The 23,176-nt window shown below is 39.2% G+C and overlaps 1 protein-coding gene across 1 annotated transcript in view; it reads right to left on the bottom strand.

Moving 5' to 3' along the window:
* The window catches only part of PCDH15 (protocadherin related 15), a 1,256,363-nt gene that overhangs the window by 1,027,574 nt on the left and 205,613 nt on the right, over nucleotides 1-23,176 (bottom strand). Inside the window, exon 2 of the mRNA XM_043596132.1 lies at nucleotides 7,276-7,326. The gene's annotated coding sequence lies outside the window, so the exon portion shown is untranslated. The remainder of the gene's footprint in view (nucleotides 1-7,275; nucleotides 7,327-23,176) is intronic.

The following is a 23,176-nucleotide window of genomic DNA, read 5'->3' as shown; positions in this document are numbered from 1 at the left end:
TATAAGGGAGAGCAAGGCACTTCACAGTCAAACTTTAACAGTACTCAATAGTATCTTAAAATAAAATTAGAGAAAGATTAACTATGGAGCCAACCCACATCATTTTTTAATCTTTCACTTATTGAACAATTGATTAAAGTAACAAAACTCATTTTCGAAATATTGCCCTTGGTAATACTGTTTGGATGAAGGGAATACACGGACTCAGAGAAACGCACGACGTACTCACTGAATGGAAAACACAGTTGAAGGCAGTCTCTGGTCTTTGGACTGAAAAGATCACTTGGATTAACTTAAATGATATGCAATTAACGTGATTATGAATCCTTAGCAAAGGGTTTCAAAATAAAATATTGCCAATTATCAAGTTACCCTGGGAAAAAAATATAACCGTTTTTCATCAATAGAGATGAAAAGAAGAAAGCTGATGTACCACTAAATATATCTGTTTAAGAAATAGGATGAAGACCATAGAATGTCAAAAGTATTCAAGAACTGGGGTGCCTGGGTGGCTCAGTTGCTTAAGTGCCCGACTTTGGCTCAGGTCATGATCTTGCCATTCCTGAGTTCAAGGCCCGCGTCAGGCTCTGTGTTGACAGCTCAGAGCTTGGAGCCTGCTTCGGATTCTATGTCTCCCTCTCTCTGCCCCTCCCCCACTCACACTCTGTCTCTGTCTCTCTGTCTCTCTCTCTCTCTCAAAAATAAATACACGTTAAAAAAATAAAAAAAAAATCTTCAAGAACTGTGAGATTATCTGACTGAGTTTAGCATCTAGCTTGGCACATACAACAAAACAGCGAAAAAAAAACCCAACATGTAAATAAGATTTAACATTTAATGAAGAATAAAGCCATGCACTCGTGCTTAAATATATGCCTGGCACAATGCACCCACATTTGTGCCTAAATATATGCCTGGCACAATCCACCTACAATGTGGAATTTGTGCTTGTATTAAGTTGGGGAAAACACTGGAGGAAGGTTTCTGGGCCCTACGTGCTGAATTAGTGGAGAGAACATCTCCCTCAGGTTACCTGATTGGCCATCACAAATCTTTAGAAAGTTAAGGGCAGAAGAATAGAACCATCCATGAGATGGATAGGAGGTAGCACACTACCTGAGACACTATTTGTATGTGTCTATTGAAAATATTCATAATCTACCAGCATCACATACAGGGTTGGACTGGCATAGGTGATCATCTAAACTGACTCTAGTTTTGACTTTCATGCTTAGAACTGCTCTCAAAAGATTTTCTTGCAACTCATCTGGACCTAAAACTTTCTGTCTCTGAAAGATTACAGCTGTAAAACATCTAATCTTAGATGAAACACACCTTCACTTCTCCTTAATTATACATTAAAAATATGAAAACACTTCTTCATGGTCAAAAAGATGAACAAGTCAAGAAAGGAAAGGGAGTGTGTCAGGAAAACTGCTATCAGAAAGAGGGACAACATCTCACAGTAGAAATGAGTGTTCCTTTTGACACTGATTCACTACAGGAAGTAGAAGAGGGGATTGAAAAATAAATAATTCACACTGGCTACAAAATTCATGAGACAACTGAATATTATTTATGAGCTTCTCTCATGTCTTCTGGGTACCAGAGCACCACTTCTAGTCTATCCAACACATCAGTATGTCTGAGAAAGATGGGAATAGATTTTAGATTGCCATGCTGAGAGAAGGAATAAGAATTTTGGCTTCTCACTTGCAAATCAGCCTGATAGAACGAGTCGCCTTGCAAGTTGGGTCACTGTATTGGGAGAATGGTGTTCACACTCGATTGAGCATAAAAGCCACCAGACACCAGGATTCGGGTCTAGTGACCCCCCACTTCTGATTATTACTGCTCCTACAGCTGGCTAGTACAGAGAACAGATGAGAAATATAAGCTTGGTCTCCCCCATTTCTAGACTATGAGATTTGTAAGATGACAGTAGAGTGACAAATGCAGACAAACCCACAGAAGGAAGGTTTGTTATGTAAGAGAGGATAACATCAACAGCAGAGTACGGTCTCTTGCCCTGATATACCCTTGAGGACTGTGAAAGCTCCATCCCCCCCCCCAAAAAAAAAGGAAAGGAAAGGAAAGGAAAGGAAAAAAGAAGAAAAGAAGGGAAAAAATTCTTATCAGGGAGAAGGGGGCTCTAAATTGTAGCTTTTTTTTAGTGTCATAAGCATCCTCTTCCTGAGAATCTAGCTAAGGAGTGAATCTTCACAGAGGACCACAGAGTGTGCCTCATTCTTCACAGCCAATGGACATCAGAGTAAGACTTCACCACAGGGAAGGTGTGGGTCACCAGTAGCACCTATTCAAGACCACAGACCACTCAGATTTCAGATGAAAAGACTCAGGGCAAGAGGAATGTCATTAAAGAGTAGAGGAAGCTGAGCGCCTAAAGCCACATTTTCTCTTATGTCATCGTGAGGTCGGTACAGTTACACTATCCTCCATGCAGCTCACTCTGCACACCGCCCCCCCACAAACACACACAACGAGACCTTCTCTAGGGGAGAAGCGGGAGGAGAGGGTGGTGTCACCGAAACACTCAGTTTTTCATTTTCGTTTGTTTTTATCCAAGAAAGACTGGAACTGCACAGTTGGGAAAATTACATTTGGATTGGTTTATTTATTTATGGGTTTCTTCCTTCTAACTAATAAGATATGGAGGCTTAGGATGTAGTTCATAATAGTGACATCCTAGGGAGAAGGAATTTTCATTTTCTCTGAAGATCCAATACTCAATTTTGTCAATAAAATCATGTGATCTAACTATAAGAATAATGTAAATTCATGAAGGATAATGTGACAAAGGAAAACACAGTTGCCAAATTAAAAATGAAGAAAAAAACAATAAATAACAGTTGGAAGAAGGGACACAATCATCTACATTAATAGAAGATAAGGCAGTAAAATTTCCTAGAAATTCAAAGTAATAGGGCAGGGAAGAAAGCAACAAACAAGGGGAAAAAGTGATGGAAAACTGATCTGGAAGACTCATTCTATAATTGGAGAAAATAAAGAAAAAGGGAGCAGAAAAAAAGAATATGGAAAAATAATTATAAAAGAAACTTTCCTAAAGAAGATCACATTTAAAAAATTGAGTGTCTCCAGACTAACCTGATGAGTGTTACACAAGACATATCCTTCTGGAATTTCCAAATGTTAATGACAAAGAAAGAAATGTTTGAAAGGGAAAAACACCCAGATAAGAATTAGATTGGCCCCTAAACTGTCTACATCATTAAACACTGGGATTTATTAGACAACCATATACAGAACTCATAAGGGGAAAAAGTTGCAGCTTGAAAATGTTATTCCAGCAAATATGTCATTGTGCTATAAGGAATCAGAAATAAAAGAACAAGTTACCCTTTCTAAAAACTCTACATGAAAAGAAAGGTAATTAATAATCAAGAATTTAAAAATAATCAAAATATGTGCCATGATGCCCTGAACATGAGAATTTTAACAATGCTTATGTGACTGCTATTCATTCACTGTTTATTAAGTACTTACTAAGTGCTGGACATTTTGTTAAGCTCTTTAGTGATAGTTACATAGTCAATCTGTAGTGAGTTCTTTGGGGTAAGTACTCATAGACCTAATTCCCTGCAGATGGTCTCACTGATGGCTTATAGCTATTGAGTAACTTCTCCTTGAGTAGCATAACTAACCTTCGTGTGTGTGTGTGTGTGTGTGTGTGTGTGTGTGTGTATTTCTGTGAAAAGGTTTATAAATATTAGTAAAAAAATAAATTTTATAACCCCAAATTAATAAATACTAAAAAGGAGTTGGTAGGTACACATTTCTATTCCTCCTTTTACAAAATAAAGAGTAAAATCTTCCACGATTATGTAAAATACACGAATCTGTATTTTCACTGGCAAAAATGATATGGGATTTCTGGATATGGGCAGAACTCCAAGGAGGCAGTCAACTCAAATCAGGTTCTGGACAGATGCTTAGGATGTAACTTTATAGGGAAGAAAACCAGTTTATAAATTCTAGATAAGCTATTTTGTTGTCATCAGTCGAACACATGTGCTCTCAATGCAGCCTTGCATGTCTGATCACTGCAAAACCAAATATATAAGAACCTTCTGGTCTGCTTCTCTTAAGAAGACACCTCCTTTAATAAATTATCAATTTCTTAACAGGTACTTTTGTAAAGCACATGCCTAGGACATGGCCACTTGGAGTATTTGGATTCAGAGTGTTTTATGTCGTCTCTCTATTCTCAAAAAAAAAAAAAAAAGAAAAAGAAAAAAACAAAAACAACTTGGTCAATCCCACTAGAAAAAGTTTCCTTCTAGCTGGGGAGAGGACATTAGTACAAAACAGACTCAGTGGAAAACAATGTGCATTAATAAAGTAATGTACTGTTCAGTGCTATTAGAAGACAAAGGATTTATAACGTGTAGTTATTTACAGAGTGTACATGACGAGGGTAAAATGACTTGGGGTTAGCGAGGTTGCAATGGGTAGGAGAGAAGTTAAAAATCAGGTTTGAATGAGCCCTCAAGTGGTGGGCGATGTGGATGTAGATGAATCGGGAAGTCACACACAAACAACAGAAGCCAACGCAAAGGTAACATGGGCTGGCCACACTTAGGGGTGGATGATATAACACAGAACAAGAGAGACACAGAATCAAGGGCTAATTCAGACTGACCCGGAGGTTGATCTTCGAAGTCAAAACATTCTAGAGTTCAAGCATCTGGTATGTTATTATTGTCTGTATTGCAACTGGTAACTAACATGAGATGAGATGGGTTTTTATTTGGATTAAAATCCAGTTATCCTAACCACCAACTAGAAACCTAGGTCCGTAAAGAAATGAAAGATATGACACCTGAATGAAGGATCTTTGTAATGAAACATTCCAAAAATGGGACAGGTGGAATTAGCCAAAGCAGTCACCTTCTGCTTGGTTAATATCCTCTGGGCTCGCACATAAGAAGGAGTCAGTGTCAAATATTCCAAAAAGCTCTGTAAGTCTGCCTCACGAAGCACTGATTAAAAGAACTGAATACCAAATGTAACCAACAGATTTCCTTTTCATTTATCTGTTACTGAGAATACTAAGTATTTCCTTATCTCCGCCACTTTCAGAAGCTCTCTTGCTATGTGCCTATCTATACATATTCATCACTCTGACAGCAGCATCAAGAATAAAAATTCAGATAAGAAAACATGATCTGCATTGCTTTATCTTTTAAATATGGGACATACATAAAAATAGACATACAAAGACAGCCCCTTAGAATGAACAGTAAAAATAAGCACACCGTATCTTCATTTTTATCCTGATAAGCATACAGCAATGGCACATACCGATCATTTGGGTTGGGGATATTCTTAATTCCTCTTTCTTCTCCTAAAAGTCAATAACAAGAGAGCACATCTAAAAGGAATCCTAGATTTATTGCCTCGGCGATTACACTTCTACAGATTATTCATACCCCACCGCCACCCAGGCAGTGAAAACACTGGTCCAAACACACAGAAGACTTAAGTCATAGCAATTCTTGAGCTGAGTGTCTGGATGAGCCTTCATTGGAAACTCAGACAAATACCTCAAAGACAAGGGACGAGTTCAATACTGAGTAAATTCTTTCTTTTACAATTTCGGTACTTTTATAATTCCTGTTCTCTGAATAACACCTTAAAGAAAGCTTTGCCACTCTGCATTCCTTATTGGATTTCATTCATGAAACTAGTAAAACTATTTTAAAGTTTAACTGTATTGTACCACTAATAGGATTCCTGAAGAAGGCAAAATCTGGATTAATTGAGATTGTTTTCTTGCAAGATGTTTTTCTACTTTTGTTATCAACCATGTCAAGGATTGAAGGAATAATTAGTTCTTATTATTTTAAGGTATAGGTCCCTAGAAAAGACAAGCTTAATATGTTCAGGGCCTTTTTTTTAAATTACACATATTATTCTACTGTTCTCCTAAATTTATATGATCAACAGTGATAAATTAATTGAAAAAAATATCTTATGGTATCAAAGGGTATTTTTCAAGAAGCAAAACAATTGACTATAAATACAAATTAATTATTTTTCTTTCAACTTTCAAGTTTGTTATATTCAATTACAAATACGTGTATTGGCACCTAATTCCACCTCCCTCAAAAACCAGAGGAGAAAAGGCTGAGACACACAAGGCTTAAAAAGATTCCAGATTCTTCTCCCCAGCTGTTGACTTCTTTGGAAGTCCTGGAGAGAAGCTAAAGTATGCAAACATGACTAAAATACTCAACTGTGACGCTTGTCCCTTGATTCATTTCTGAGACTAAGATGTAATAACTTGCTTTCTGAGCAATAAAGTAGCTCTGGTCCTTGTAACTGGGACCCCAAGTCACTCCAACAAGACCTTTCAAAGTCACCCGTTTCCTGGCATTCAACTCTCAGAGAAGCCATGGACTTATGGCGGGGGAACCGGGGGTGGGGGGCAGTCACTGGCACTGCCTTCTCCTGCGACAACACATCTCTGCCCTGCCCACCTCCTTCCTTTCAGCAGATGCACAGCCAGAAATGTGCTGACAAGGGTGTCTTCAGAGAGAAAACAATGCCAAGAGAATGGGTCTACACCTCAAAATGCTTTTGTTGTTAAATACAAAATCTGCCTCCTATGTATATAAAGGTATAAACAAAATGACTACATTAATCTATAGTCTCAGATAATATGTAAGTTCAATTTGACATTGCTCACTTTATCATGACTCAGATAAAACATAACACCTGAGAATAAAGAACTATGCATTTTTTTGAGTGGATTCTTTTCACTTTGTTAACACTGCTCCAGACTCCCAATTTCAGATTTCATGTTTCTCCAGACACTGGTGAGTTTACACTTCCCCTGCTTTTGTCCTCGCAGAGGTTGGGGTTGGACAGGTGTTTCTGCATGAGGTCCTTACAGTGGGTCAATGCCACATCACAGCTGCCTCATGATGCTTCACAAGGAAGTCTTTGTTGGATGGCATAGAAACTAAGTCAATCAAATGTGTTTATCTTGCTGCAAACAACTAATAATCAAAAAAAGCACCAAATGGTAAATATCTCATTACATGTGAGTTTTAAGAAAACAAGAGAACAGCCACAAATTGCCAACATTATCGATGATGACCGTAACTTGCATCCCCACACCAACAACTAACATTTGATTCTCTTTATGACATACAACTCCCAGTTACTCAACTATTGACGAGATTCTGTGTAAGTACACCTTGAAATAAAATAAAATGCGCAGTACCTTACCTTATTTGTAGGTCTTCTGCCCAGTATTCAGGAACATGACACTGAAAATCCCTGTAAATAAAAAGAATTGATGAGTCCAAGGCGCTTTCGAAGGTGAATCTGAGCAATAGTTACGCAATTACGGCAAAACTATCAACCACCAAATATTTCATTACAACTTCTGGTAATCATACAATTTTTATACAATTTTTATAAATCACCCTACCAACTCTCACAAATATAATGCATGGCTTTCTCATTAAAAGTTGTTATTTCTAATTAAATTCGCATTAACAATACTTTTGATGTATTTTAGCTCCAGATACGATTGGATCATTTGAAAGCTAATTCTTCCAATTTCATAAGGAATATGGAAATGATGCATCAGGAATGTTGTGGTTAGTCTTGATAAACAAGATGTTTTAACCAGTCTGGGCGGTAAATAAATTTAAATATATATACTTAACACATATACAGTGGTTGCACCTGAGGAATCAAATCATTTACATGAAAAGTCCTTCTTCCTATACATATTCAATATGTTCATTTAATCAAAATGCAAGGGTAGTATATTTTGCATTGCAATGATCTGGCTTTTTGGAAAAGACTGAAATTTTAAAAAAAGACTGAAATAAAGTTTGGGGAAAATAATTGAAACATTAATAATGTGTTTAGTATTATATCTCCCATATTGAAAAATGTAGTTTATCATGCTGGCTTTGGGACAAGGTATCTAAGTGAATATTTGGGACAAGATAACTAAGTTACCATCTAAACTAATATTAACAATATATTTTCTTTAAATTTGTCAGTTTTTTAGCAACTTTAACTTTTCTCAGTAAATGAGACACTGGAAGTAAAATACCCAATTCAGTGCTGAGAACGTGGCAGACTTCTGGAAAATAAAGTGAGAGTACAGTTCCAAGCAAACCAGAAGAGAAGTATTTTATATATTTAATATATCTTTAATATATAAGGTACATATTTATAAATATAACGTATCTTTTATAAAAGACATCTGTAGTATAAGTAGAGCATAATATATGATAGGCAATATCTTTAATAGATAATATATGAGATTATGTTTAATTCTAAAAGTAACCGATATAACACATTCACCTTTTCTAAATGCAGAAGCGGCAAACTAAAAGCAGATCCAGACATATTGGTTAATACTAAGTGTTTTAATATAAAAACAAGATCACATGCAATAGAATAAGATCACATCAATGATCTCACACAATCAGAGAAGTAGAAAGAACCTTGGAGGCATGCAGAATGAACCCCTATTTTGGGGGGGTATAAAATGATGTCCTGAAAGTCAGGGTACTGTTTAAGGTCATGTAGCACATCTGTACGACAGCTGGAATTAGACCCCGTCATAAAAGAAGTACTGTCACTTTAAAAGATATTACATGAAAGAAATTCATCTGTGTGAAGTTCATATAAATAATTCACTTGCTGGACTTAGAATATTTATTTGTGGAAATCAAATGAATATAAAGTGAATCTAAGTTATGCCCCAATATGTTAAAATGATGCACAGGTCTGATGCTAAAATTGTTCTCTCAAGATGTTTTAAAAATCTTTAGTATTTTCCAATTTTATTATTCATCAGGAGGATACAAAAATAAATGTTCATCTATGATTCAATGGTACTATCTTTGTTCTTCAGCTGCACAAAAATGAGAAATATAGATTTCTAAGTTTGTAAGTCCAAACCAGAATTGTTTTACTGTTAGTTTATAATTGAAAATAATTTAATGTCTATCTCTATTCTTCACATAACCATTTATCCAAAAACTGACGTATTTCCAAATATGAATTCTCAGCGAAAACAGACAAACTTCTGAGGTTCTTAAGTGTGCTGGGTTGTTGCTATTAAGTGCATCAACATTTAATGTGTTCATTGAATACATATTTATTGGTCACTCTGTAGCTTGTGCATTTGGCATTTTTCTAGGCACCTGGAATAGAACGGCAAGCAAATGTTTTAAAAATCTTGTACTCTGGCAATTATAATAAAGCAATACACAGTGAATAAGCAACAAGCATAAAACAAGCAGGCTATATTTTAGAAAGTGGTAAGAAAAACGGTCAGGGAGGGAAAGCGGATTGTGAGTGGGGCGGCAGTAACTTGCAATCCCGAGTAGGGTGGCCAGGGGAAGATTTGAGCAAAGCCTTTGAGTCTTTGCTTAATTCATCTAAAGTCTAATAAAGCTTGCTAGCTTTTGGTTAAGATACTATCTAAATTAGTAAACATAATTAAACTTGTTTGAATTTCAAAAAGAAGAGATTAATTGTTCTGTTACATTTCCACAGGAAAATATCTGTGTACTTCCCATTGTGCAGACATCTTTAGGATTGCCTTTGACATGCTGTCGCCTTTATTACTATTGTCTCGCACAAACACATCACCAATCCGTATCCCTGTCTGCTTCAACGAGGAGGGTATGTATGGAGATGGATAAAATGGCAGCAACACGTCACTCAAGGAATCGGGTCACTGCCGTGGAGGAACATGGGATACAACTTAATTCTACGTGGCTCAGTTCAGTTCGTGCCTCTGTCCCAGTGCAGGAAAGTTCTCTCACAAAACATCCTGCCTTCAGAATAACCACGCTAAGAAGCTCCTTAGAAGCCCTCCCCTTTAGCTCGTCATGAGAAAATTAGGGTGGTGTCAGTCAGTCATCACAGAGTGTTCTGGTTGCTTCCGGGATTAATTAGTCAAAGAGGCAGCACAGATTTTGATATCCATTAAGATATCATTTGTGCTCTAGGCTTTGTGATGACAACCATCAAGTGGATATTAAAATAGAACACAGCAACAGGTGAACGGGGGGTGAAGATTTCCTCAATTGTTCATTTAGTGAAATTTTTCTTGCACAGACTTATCAGGCAGTATGAAGCCTCTAGGAATTATCTCTAGAACTGTGTTCAAATCTACATTTCAGTGTTTCTAAGAGGTAATTTTATCATCTCATGATGGTATACATGCCAGTAATCTAATTTATCCAAGAATATGGATAACATGGGCACCTGGTTGGCTCAGTTGGTTAAGCGTCTGACTTGGGCTCAGGTCATGAGCTCATAGTTTGTGAGTTTGAGTTCCGCATCGGGCTCTGTGCTGACAGCTCAGAGCCTGGAACCACTTCGGATTCTGTGTGTCCCTCTCTCTCTGCCCCTCCCCCACTCACTCTCTGTCTCTCTCTCTCAAAAATAAACAAACATTAAAAAAAATTTAAAAAAAAAAGACTGTGGAGCTCAATCCCGCAAACCGTGAGATCATGACCTGAGCCCAAATTAAGAGTAGCAGGCTTAACCGACAGAGCCACTCAGGCCCCCAGACAAAATCTTTTTGATAATACTCCACATTCTGTAAAAAGTTGATAAGCCCCAGTCACAAATTCACCAACAACAGTTTAATGTAACTGAAACAAAGCCTCTCTCATTTATATCACAACAATAGATTACATTTCATATCTTGATATTGAGTCGTTGGGGTTAATCAATAACCTTCCAACTTGCTTTCCTGTATCATCAGGTACATCAAATGTAGATGCAGGTCTTGCTACCTTATTTCAGGAGCAGGTAGAATGACACCACCAACCAGGAGATGCGGTAACTGCAAAGGTAAATCTCACATGCCTTCACTGGGGGAGCACAGTTCCCCACTCCCTAGAGGTCAATCTGGTCTCGATGTACAATAAGTTCATTGCAGGTGTGGGCTCAGCGGCGCTTGACCATTAGGTCCTTGTTCCCATAAACTGAGAGGGAGGGAAGGAGCCTGGGCTTTAGACAGCCCCAGATGCACACTTGTGTGCTGAGCTCTGCTCAGTGCTCTGGGATTTGTGCACTTGGCTGAGCTGCCTCACCTCCCCGACTTGTGGGTTCTTCTTTCAGTGTATTAGGAAGGCTATCTTTGCAGCACACAACCCAGCTCGCTCAACAACTAATAGCTTGTATCTCTCATCTTTGGAATTACACTTCCTTCTCTTCTTGGACAAATACCTGTAAGTATTTTCATTGCCCTTCAGGGGGGCGGGGGGGGGGGAGTGTCCTTCCTAAAGATGTCAGTGGGTGGTACCAAGGAAGAGAGGTGGGTGTTTGAAAGCAGGAACATCCGGACAGCAAAATGAACACTGTGGCGTGTCTTGGGTGGGAAGTGGCTACATCATCAAACAGCTGAAGATGCAAAAGTAAGATGTCAGACCGTATAACCTGCCAAGTGTTTAACTTAACGGTCGCAAACCATAATGAATCATCTCCACGGGAGTGGAAGCTAACTTCTTTATTCATCAGTGAAGGAAAATCTGTAAAATTCATGGCCATTCAGACATCTAAATAAAATGGCTAAGAACCTTACAGTGGCTTTGTCTCATCTCCAGAGTGTTCTTCTGTGTACAGGCTGCATATGGGACTGTTCCTCAAGAGCAAAAATGAAATTTAAAACATACAAATAAAAATGAAAGACAAAACAGAATTTGGGCAAAGTCATATTTGCATTAACACAATGTTCTGCACATCTTCCTTTTATGGCAGCGTTTCAGCAGTTATTTAAGTGATCTAGCCATTTGTGTGGACAGAAATGAAGTGCAGGCTCCCTCCCGAGGTGCCAATAAAACCAGGCTGCCAAGCCGAGGTGTACAATTGATAATAGGGGGGCCTTTATCCTCAGGGCTCTTGAGCCAATCAGATGGCATTACTGTGATGGCACAAATAATAGTCACCTTTTCTGAACATACGTTTGCCCACTTTTCAATTTTTTTTAATGTTTATTATTTATTTTGAGAGAGAGAGAGAATATGAATGAGGAAGGGGAGAGAGAGAGGGAGACACAGAATCCAAAACAGGCTCCAGGCCCTGAGCTGTCAGCACAGAGTCCTACTTGGGGCTCAAACCCACCAACGGTGAGATCATGACCTGAGCCGAAGTCGAACGCTTAACCGACTGAGCCACCCAGGAGCCCATTTGCCCATTTTTAATTGCGATGCTATTCTATTTCTTTCAACAAGAAATTGATACCCTCAGTTTATCACTTCTATTGAATTTGATACAGGTCAGGGAAGTAATTTCATGCTTTCAAATTAAAGACAGAAACAAAACAAAACTAGAAATCCTTGCCCTTCGGGGCTTTTTTCCCCTTCTTCATTTAAACTTTAACTTTGTAAAATTGTTAGATGATTTGCAATGGAACTACATTTAATGTTATTATCTTAGAATTATTATATTTTCATTTTAAATCTTAAGGTGGAAGGAAACTTAAAGAATTGATTTCTTGCCATTTATGTAAGGCTGCACTTTAGATGGTACATCTGGTAGAATGTTATCCCATTTAAACATAACCAGAGAAAGGGATAACAAATTACAAGTCTATCTTTGACTGTACAGCAATTTATTTTAATGACTATTCTACATATTTTCCCTCCTAAATTAACCTGGTGTAAGTTTAATGATATGGTGATTAAAAAAATCTCACATCGAAACAAAATCTACATAACAGAGTGGCAAAATAGTTTCATAACCATTCCAATTAGAAGTTCCTCCAAGGTACATTTGAGATGATACAGCTACATAACAGCATAATGGATAAGAAGAGAGAGTTCCTTGCCTTGCTCTGCTATCAAAGTGGACTATGGCCTCTGGTGACTTAAAGAAAAACTAAAAATAAACTACAAATCAAGTAGTAGCTTTGACAAATCATGAAAGAATATCAAGTGGAAAAAAGACAGTCTCGTCAACAAATGGTGCTGGGAAAACTGGACAGCGACATGCAGAAGAATGAACCTGGACCAGTTGCTGACATGATACACAAAAATAAACTCAAAATGGGTTAAAGACCTAAATGTGAGACAAGAAACCATTAAAATCCTAGAGAACACAGACAGCAACCTCTTTGACCTAGGCCACAGCAACTTTTTATTATACATGTCTCTGGAGGCAAGGGAAACAAAAGCAAAAATGAACTACTGGGACCTCATCATGACAAAAAGCTTCTGCACAGCAAAGTAAACAGCCAATAAAACTAAAATGCAACCTACTGAACGGAAGAAGACATTTGCAAGTGACATATTTGATAAAATGTTAGCATCCAAAATCTATAAAAACTTATCAAACTCAATGGCCGCAAAATAAGTAACTCAGGAATGGCAGAAGATATGAATAGACATTTTTCCAAAGAAGACATACAGACATCTAACAGACACATGAAAAGATGCTCAACATGACTCATCATCAGGGAAATAATACAAATCAAAACCACGATGAGATACCACCTCACACCTGTCTGAATGGCTAAAATCAACGACCCAAGAAACAACAGATGTTGGCAAGGATGTTCCCACTGTCGATGGGAATGCAAACTGGTGCAGCCACTCTGGAGAACAGTACAGAGGTTTCTCAGTTAAAAATAGATCTACCCTATGACCCAGCAATAGCACTGCTAGGAATTTACCCAAGAGATACCATAATGATGATTCAAACAGGCACAAGGCTGTTTACAGCAGCACTATCAGCAACTGGCAAACTATGAAGAGAGCCCAAGTGCTATATACACACAATGGAATGTTACTCAACCATAGCAAAGAATGTAGTCCTGTCTTTTGTGACAACATGGATGGAGACAGACAGTTTCATGCTAAGTGAAGTCAGAGAAAGATAGGATATGATTTCACTCATGTGTGGAATTTAAGAAACAAAACAGATGAACATGTGGAAGGGTGGGGGGTAAAAGAGAGAGAGGGAAACACACCATGAGAGACTCTTAAAGATAGAGAACTATGGGTTGATTGAGGGAGAAGAGTGAGTGATGGGTACGAAGGACGACATTTGTTGGGATGAGCACTGGGTGTTGTATGTAAGTGATGAAGAACTCATTTCTACTCCTGAAACCAGTATTATACTACATGCTAACTAACAGAATTTATATAAAAACTTGGGAGAAAAAAAAAAAAGATCTTTAGGACTATTCTAAAATTTGTTTATCATGATCCCTGTATTTTCCCCAAAACTTTATTATACAGTTTTATTTTTAATTTTAAGGATCAGAATAATTATGTAATATATGTTTTCATATGTAGTATTAGTCTGCCTGGAAGAGAAATGGAGGTGTTCAATTTTGTGAAAAGGGGGGGGTATACAGTACTGTGCACTCCTTCTGAGAGTGAAGAAATTCCCTTTCTAAACAAGCTTTCTGTTTACCTTTCTGTAGTACTACCAGCCGAGGACAATCATATTTTCATACAGGAATTCAAAAGAACAAAGAAAAAAAAAAGTAGTAGAGACTGTGAGAGTGAGTCTGTTCTAAACCAGGAAAAGGCATAGGCAGGCAGTTCCTTGAATATTTATAAAGTTAATTTATTTACTTTTATTTTGGTAATGCTTATTTATTTTTGAGAGAGAGAGAGAGAATGAGCTGAGGAAGGGCACAGAGAGAAGGAGAGAGAATCTAAGTAGGCTCCATGCTATCAGCACAGAGCTTGACTCGGGGCTCCAATTTATGAACCAGGAGATCATGACCTGAACCAAAGTTGGACACTCAACCAACTGAGCCACCCATGTGCCGCTGTAAAGTCAATTTCTTAAACCTCCATTAGCCACTGCTATAAAATACCAAAAGAATAAAGTTCATGTAATATTCTTTCATAATTTGGTGATGTATTTAACAGATTGAAAGTAATTGATAATTTTATCATAGAAAGAACCATGGTCAGAAAAAAAAAAAAAAACCTGCTAAACCTATTTATTCATTAAAGTACAAATCAAAAAAACAAAACAAAAAAAAAACAAAATAAAAAACTTAATGATCTTCAAGCCATCCTCAAGTCTGATCACATCATTCCAGTCCCCAACTTCCTTAGCTGTGACAAATTTCTATGTGCTGTTTCTGGTACTGTGGCTCATTACAAGGGCAAGTGGTAGTGTGGAGGCAACCCAAGAGGGTGGGTGTACAGAAAAAAACAAAACAAAACAAAACACAATACAATACAAAAAGGATTAGGATAAAATATGGGGGAGATTTATTTATTTATTTTAATGAGCTTTTGCGGGGCACCTGGGTGGCTCAGTCATTTAAGCCTCAGACTTCATCTCAGGTCATGATCTCATGGCTCATGAGTTCAAGTCCTGAATTGGGCTCTGTGCTGACAGCTCAAAGCCTGGAGCCTACTTCAGATTCTGTGTCCCCCACTCTCTCTGCCCCTCCCCTGCTCACACTCTGTCTCCCTCTCTCTCAAAAATAAATAAATGTTAAAAAAACTTTTAAATGAGCTTTGCCTCCTGAGTATTTATCACACAGTAGGCATTTTGTATTAATTTCCTGTGTTGGTTTGGACCCCATGGTTTGGTTTTGGCCCCACTAAGAGGCAGGGATCACTACCACTATGTCAGACTCCTAGGAGGAAAGCGGTGCTCAGAGCTGTCTGAGGTCCCACAGTGCAACAGTAAGTGGCAGAGAGGGTGTCTGGCCTCAAAGCCCAAGCTCTTTTCTCAGCTGTACAAGTGCCATTTTTCAGAGATGTTGTTGACACAGTGAAATAGAAGAACTATACCCAAAGCATTTCTTTTCCTTTTTTCCTTCTTTTTTCTTTCTTTCTTTTTTTTTTTCCTTGAGCAAGGATTTAACAAAAACTTGAAGTTGGACACAGGCTTTAATCCCTTCAATTCTTTTAGCCATTATTTTGTCATCATAACACAATATTGCATTCCTTTCACCAAAATGCACAAAATCCCAGCATAACCAATGGTTTCAGTTGAGAAATTATGTAATGAACGCAGCAAATGCAGTTTCCAAAATGCTGTCAAAGAAACAAAATCATGCAATTATAAATTCTTCTACGTCATCTTTCATTTCTAATGCAATGTGTATTTCTGGATTATTTCTGAGGCTTAGCAACGGTTCAGACAACATCAGATTACTTGCAAACATAAGGAATCTCAGGTCCTAGGACAGTCTCAGGGAGTCTGAGAAGGCAAGGCTTTTCAAGGAAACTAGGTCATGGAAGAGAGTACCGCCATAATCCTTAGAAAGCTGGACGCCATTGTCTTTTCTAGAAGGATATGTGGTACAATTCTCCCCTGTGGGGAAGCAATAGGGATAGAAATCTCTGGCTCAACCAAAGCTGTTCTGTTGGAACTATGTTGCATGTATATTAAGAATACAGAATTTGTTCCCTCTCAACTTTTCATTTTGAATATAATAAGCCATTTTAATGCAGATTAACAGATTTACTTTCTAAATATACTCAGATTAAGCTAATTTGGCCAATCCAATTCAGCCTCCCACGTGGTGACAATGCACAATCCAGAGGTTTTAAAAAAAGGGAAGTCACTAATGAGGACAAAGGAGGAAGAGGCACCTCTGACCCTCCACCACAAGGTCAGACTCAGCTTCCTGCCCGTGCCAAACTACCAAAGAACTAAATCCAGTACTCCCTATGCAACAGTGGACAGAAATCAACACCCGGTGGTTCAGAATTTCCCAGGTCTCAAAGAGAATTCGATGCCTATTTGTACTGAAATAATGTCAGAGTATTATCCACATCAGTGAAAGTCCATGCCCTATCAACAGTGGGGGACCCCGGTGTCCATTCTCTCCAGACATGGTCTTTAACATACAACCCTGGGGCGCCTGGGTAGCTCAGTGGGTTAAGCGTAGGACTCTTGATTTAGCTCAGGTGGCGATCACATGGTTTGTGGGATCAAGCCCCCTGCTGGGCGTTGCACTGAGCATGGAGCCTACTTGGGATTCTCCCTCCCTCTCTCTGCCCCTCCCCTGTTCAAGCAAGTGTACACACTATTGCTCTCTCGTTCTCTCTCTCTCAAAATAAATAAACTTTAAAATAAAATAAAATAAAATAAAATAAAATAAAATAAAATAAAATACAACTCTATCTACAGGGGGCAAAAAATGATTAGGTCATTTTAGTTTCCTCCCCACTTTATTTACTTATTTAAAATTTTTTTTTAATGTTTATTTATTCTTAAGAGAGAGAGAGAGAGAGAGAGAGAGCGAGCATGAGCGGGGGAGGGGCAGAGAGAGAGGGAGACACAGAATCCGAAGCAGGCTCCAGGCTCTGAGCTGTCAGCACAGAGCCAGACGCGGGGCTCGAACCCATGAACTGTAAGATCATGACCTGAGCTGAAGTTGGACACTTAACCAACTGAGCCACCCAGGTGCCCCTCCTCTCCACTTTTAATTTCAACTACAACAATTAAAGTATACCTCTGTTCCAAAAATCCTAGTAATTCTACCAAACTCAAATTATAAAGAAAATAAATGCATACCTGCCTAAATGCATACATACATTCATAAATCAGAAATCAAAGATTTCAAGTTTTATTCCATTTTTTCCTTGTCCAATTTCAGAATTAAGGCTACTGGATTTGTGTCAGGGGACTGTAACAGATGATGTATGTCAGATGCTTAGCACAGTGCTAGGCCCTTAACTGATTCTCACAGATGGTCTTCCTCCATCATCCCCTAGCCCGTTTGCTTGGGAAATAACCCAGAGGACCCAGAGGAGAGTTACAGAAAGCACAGCACTTTTGGAAATACAAAAGATAAGGGCACTGACTTATAAAGGTGCACGTGGGCATATTATACCAGAAAGAATACAGTAACTAGCACCTTTGCATAGGATATTATGTCCCTCGCTATCTTCTTTGGGGACACAACATTCCCCTTCTATCACATGCATAAGAACAATTCAAATGACTTTCCTTTTTCATTTTTTTCTGTTTTGGCTGAGAAATCTTCAAAATCCCACCATTAATCCCTCCATCTCTGAAGCATCAGTCTCCAGCTCATACAGCCAGCTATGCATGCAGTGAGTTATGGGAATGTCTGTTTTCTCATAAGATTTTTAGGTCCTAAAGTGCAGAGGGCATGCTCTAATAATTGTTGTCTCCTCAGATGCTGGCATATTATCTGGAAAATAGCCAAGTATCTAATAAATGTGAGTACAATGGCAATATACAGCCAACAGACCGATAGATCCATGGTGGGCCTTGTAGCCTTTCATGTTCTGATTTTTGTGGGCCATGTGAATTCCCTCATAATGGCAGAAGTCACAGACAAAACTTTCCATGGGTGTACACATCACTAGCTATTCAATTATAATACAAAAGCATATTTTGCCCTCTTAAAAATAGGGTTTGGAGGGGCGCCTGGGTGGCGCAGTCAGTTAAGCGTCCGACTTCAGCCAGGTCACGATCTCGCGGTCCGTGAATTCGAGCCCCGCGTTGGGCTCTGGGCTGATGGCTCGGAGCCTGGAGCCTGTTTCCGATTCTGTGTCTCCCTCTCTCTCTGCCCCTCGCCCGTTCATGCTCTGTCTCTCTCTGTCCCAAAAATAAATAAACGTTGAAAACAAAATTAAAAAAAAAATAGGGTTTGGGGCACCTGGGTGGCTCAGTCAGTTAAGCATCTGACTCTTGATTTCAGCTCAGGTCATGATCTCACAGAATGAGATTGAGCCCATGTCAGCTCTGCACTTGACAATGTGAGCCTGCTTGGGTATTTCTCTCTCTCTCTCTCTCTCTCTCTCTCTCTCTCTCTCTGTCTCTCTCTGCTCCTCCCCCTGATTGTTTTCTTTTCCTCTGTCAAAACAAACAAACAAACAAACAAACAAATAAATAAATAAATAAATACTTTAAAAAATTGGATATAATTACCAAACAAGAAAGACAAAGGTGGTTAGAATAATTATTACATAGCCTGCTAAATCAAGCCCAAATATATCCCAGGGATGTTTCCAAAAGAGTGACTGGGAATCTCTGATTTCCACTCAATGTATACTCATACACTGTGTTTTCCTTTCCTCCTTTGCTTTTATTCTTGAAAGTACAGCGAGAAGAATATGAACGAGAAAGCCCCCTTTGCTCCAAGTGCACTAAATTTCCCTCCAAACCTTTCTCAGCATTTTAACTTTTGACAATTACTCCACAACGCACTGTCATGCGGTAAAGTCTTCAGATGCTGAACTCAGTCTCTATTTAAAGTCTCTGCCGTGTTGATAACCATCCGGTGTACTGGTCTGTGCCCTCGTGTGCCTCAACATTTAACCTTGTCATTGTTACGGTTGTTGCTGTTAGTAGCATTAAGGTTGCCTGGAAATACATGCTTTTGTGGAGCTGGTACTTCCAAGAATGTATGAAATTGATTCTCCTTGGTCCCCAAACTGTCCCTTAAGTTTATGACTATGAAGTACAGTAATAAATCAAACGGTGTATATTTATGATTATGCAATGGTAGGATTTAGGCACGATTGGATTTTGTACTATAAGTTTTTGGATTCGTAGTAACAGAATTTTCAAGAATCAGAGAGGAATTATATCCCTATATCAGTCTGTGAGAACTGGGCATTCTCCATCAAAGGCAGCTCAACCCCGAGCTGGTCCCAGGAAGCGAAGGACCTTGGGACCTTTCTTAAGAGGTCTGCCGGTGGGTTAGTGGGATCCTCTGACAGAAGGATCCGTTCTCTTTCTAAAGAGGCAGATCCAGGATTCCTTGGGAACCCAAAGGCTCTAAAGACACCCCAAACAGCTGTTGTCCTCATCAGTACAGTGTCCCCTGCACCACATGGGGAGAGTTGGGTCTTCCTGAGCAAAGGCCTCGATCCCCTTTTCACTATAGCTCTGAAGGGTGGCATTATAAATATATTTTGTTTTCCCTACCTGGGTGTCTCGGTGCTTTGCTTAATAGCCTGCTTGATTAGAAAAAAAGTGAAATTTTTGTTAGCTTCATCCTTCACAGAGCTAAATGACTCTTTGATCAGACTAAACTAGATGGTACCTTTGAGAACCCAGGGCTGACACTCAGGGTCGAGATCAGAATTCTCACTGCCTCCTGGGAACCATACATTTACCCTTATTGGAGCGCCTATCCACAATGAAAATGCAGCTAACTATCCCTCCATTTTACTAAAGAGGTCCTGATAATAGGTACCATGTCATTTCTTCCTGATTTTATCCTCAGTATCCAGCAAAGAGCATGCAAAAGAATGGGTTTTTATTCAACCCTTATTGAATAAATAAATACATGAAATGTTCACTCTCTGCTGAGTAAGTAAGTGAGTGAACGAACAAGTCACAAGACAGGAACTACAGAGACAGCATTCTTGGAGGCCAGTTCTCAGCAACGGATGGGACCGCAGTGTGTGGTCCAGGTCCACCAGCCTTCCCAGTGCTCAGGTGAGCAGGACTGGTCCACAGGCCTGTAATTACCACAGGTGAATCCGACTACTCAGACAGCGGAGCACGGACACTTGTCAGAGCTGGGGACAGTGCTCAGCTAACAGGACAGGACCTGTTCAGAGGCATGGAATAATAATGAAAGAATGAAGAAAATAAGCATTAATCCGAAGGATGTAGTAAAGCATCTCCTTAGCACTTGGTACCCTGTCTATTTTTCATCCTTCCAGCTCTTTCTGGCAGCTCTGTTCTGAAGCAGCTCATTCAGGCCTGAGGTACAGTTCCACTAGATAAGCGTACGTCCCATAGAAGGAGCTCAGTTCCCACCATGCTTACTTTTAGAGGAAGAGACAGGTTCTCCAACACAGCTAGATTTCAGCTGGCCATGTATCAATTAGGACGAATTTTTGTTGTAAATGACAGAAATCCTTAAATGAAACTGACTTAAGAAGGAGACTGGTGGATATAAATAAAAAGTGGAGAAATGGTTCAAAGATGAGCTCAAGAGACAATACCGGAACTTGGAAGAAAATGCTAACAGTGGAAAGGAAGCCCAAAGAGACAGAAATATCGGAGTTTCCAGACACAGACTTTAAAATCTCCCTTCTAAAGCCATGCAATAGCTCTACTGTGTATTCTCATTTTGCAGGTGGAGCATAATTAGGTCCAGATAGGCTAACTCAGTCTCCCACCCGCACCCCTGCTCTGGCTCGTGCAGTTACCAGATGAGCCAGAGTGAAATGCTGAGCTTACTACAGACCCCACCTACTCTCCCCAGCTCACCGCCCTGTTTACTAAGTGATTAGAGGAAGCGCAGGAAATAAAAATGAGAGAAATGAGGACACAGAGAAAACCTGCGCACAGGGAATCAAACCCAGGAGTGACCGTGAAGTTCCCCCACTGTGGGAACAGTCACATTCTGTTCAGCCAGTATCTCCTCTGCTGAAAAAGAGCTAACCCACCAACCCCCACCAGCCCCGCTTTTCACAATTGTACCTCCCACTTCTTCAGCACTTGACTCTGTGCTTTTATTTATTAATTTATTTATTTATTATCCTGTTAGTTAACGTACAGTATAGTACTGGTTTCTGGAAGGAAACCCAGTGATTGATCATTTACATACAACACGCAGTGCTCATCCCAACAAGTGCCCTCCTTAATGCCCATCACCCATCTACCCCATCCCCCCACTGACCTCTGTCCAGCAGCTCTCAGTTTGTTCTCTGAGTTAAGTCTTTTATGGTTTCTCTCCCTCTATGCTTTTATCTTATTTTCCTTTCCCTTTTCCTATGTTCATCTGTTGTGTTTCTTAAATTCCACATATGACTGAAGTCATATGACATCTTTCTTTCTTTGCCTGACTTATTTCGCTTAGCACAACACAGTCTAGTTCCATCCTTGTCATTGCAAATGGCACGATTTCATTCTTTTTTATCGCTGAGTAGTGTTCCATTTTGTGTGTGTGTGTGTGTGTGTGTGTGTGTGTGAGACACATCTTTTTTTTTTTTTTCTTAACTTTACTTATTCTTAGGTTAGTTAACATACAGTGTAGTCTTGGCTTCAGGAGTAGAATACAGTGATTCACCACCTACATGGAACACCCAGTGCTCATCCCAACAAGTGCCCTCCTTAATGCCCCATCTAGCCCATCACCCATCTAGCCCATCCCCTCCCACCTCACTCCATCAACCCTCAGTTTGTTCCCTGTATTTATGGGGGGGGGGGAAGGAAAGTCAGAGCACAAAAACAACCCAAGGCACAACATCCTGGGGAATTAAAAATAAACATAAGCAATCGGGGAAGGGAGGGGTGGAAACTGGTGGGTTTTGAAGTCAGAGAAAAGGAAACTCTAAGAGCAATGGCCACAGAGAAGATCAATAAGGACCAGATCCCAGCAACCAAACCCCAAAGGAGGCTTCAGTACATTTAGCAAGTGAGGCCTCTAAAAAGATTAGGGAAAGTGTCTTGAATGAAGAATATCCACAGCCAATAAACTACAAGATAAAAGTACACAATGTGTATTAAGAGCATAATTCAAATACAGTAAGTTAAGGACAGAAAGAGCACAGTAGGAAGGAGACACGATAAAAACAATGATAAAAATTTAACTGAAAACATTGCTAACTTTGTGCCAAATTGTGCCAGATTTTATGTGTTAATCATCCATTGGTCTTCAACTGTAACAATCCGTGCTTTTAATAATCATTATTAATTATATTTGTGCAGGATGTGGGAAGAGCAGACAATGCATTAACCCTAAATCTTTTTTTTTTATTTAAAAAAATTTTTTTTAACATTTTATTTATTTTTGAGACAGAGAGAGACAGAGCATGAACGGGCGAGGGGCAGAGAGAGAGGGAGACACAGAATCGGAAACAGGCTCCAGACTCTGAGCCATCAGCCCAGAGCCCGACGCGGGGCTCGAACTCACAGACCGCGAGATCGTGACCTGAGCCGAAGTCGGCTGCCCAACTGACTGAGCCACCCAGGCGCCCCACCTAAATCGTAATAATATCAATTTTTTTTTCATCTTTGTCCAGGATCTTCAATTTCCTGTTTATCTGTCATGATATAGTGTCATTGCATAGTGAAATCTTAAGGATTTTCACCCCAATATCTTTCAATATTACAACAGAAACACTATATTAGTTAAAAGTATGCATTTACCAATGTGAAAATCTGAATTATATTGTGCACCTTAAAAGTTAGACGATGCTATATGTCAATTATATGT

The sequence above is a fragment of the Prionailurus bengalensis genome, chromosome D2 (assembly GCF_016509475.1).
Source record: "Prionailurus bengalensis isolate Pbe53 chromosome D2, Fcat_Pben_1.1_paternal_pri, whole genome shotgun sequence".
NCBI classification, from domain to species: domain Eukaryota; kingdom Metazoa; phylum Chordata; class Mammalia; order Carnivora; family Felidae; genus Prionailurus; species Prionailurus bengalensis.
The sequence above is the reverse complement of the archived record's forward strand: the minus strand, read 5'-3'. Positions and strand labels throughout refer to the sequence as shown.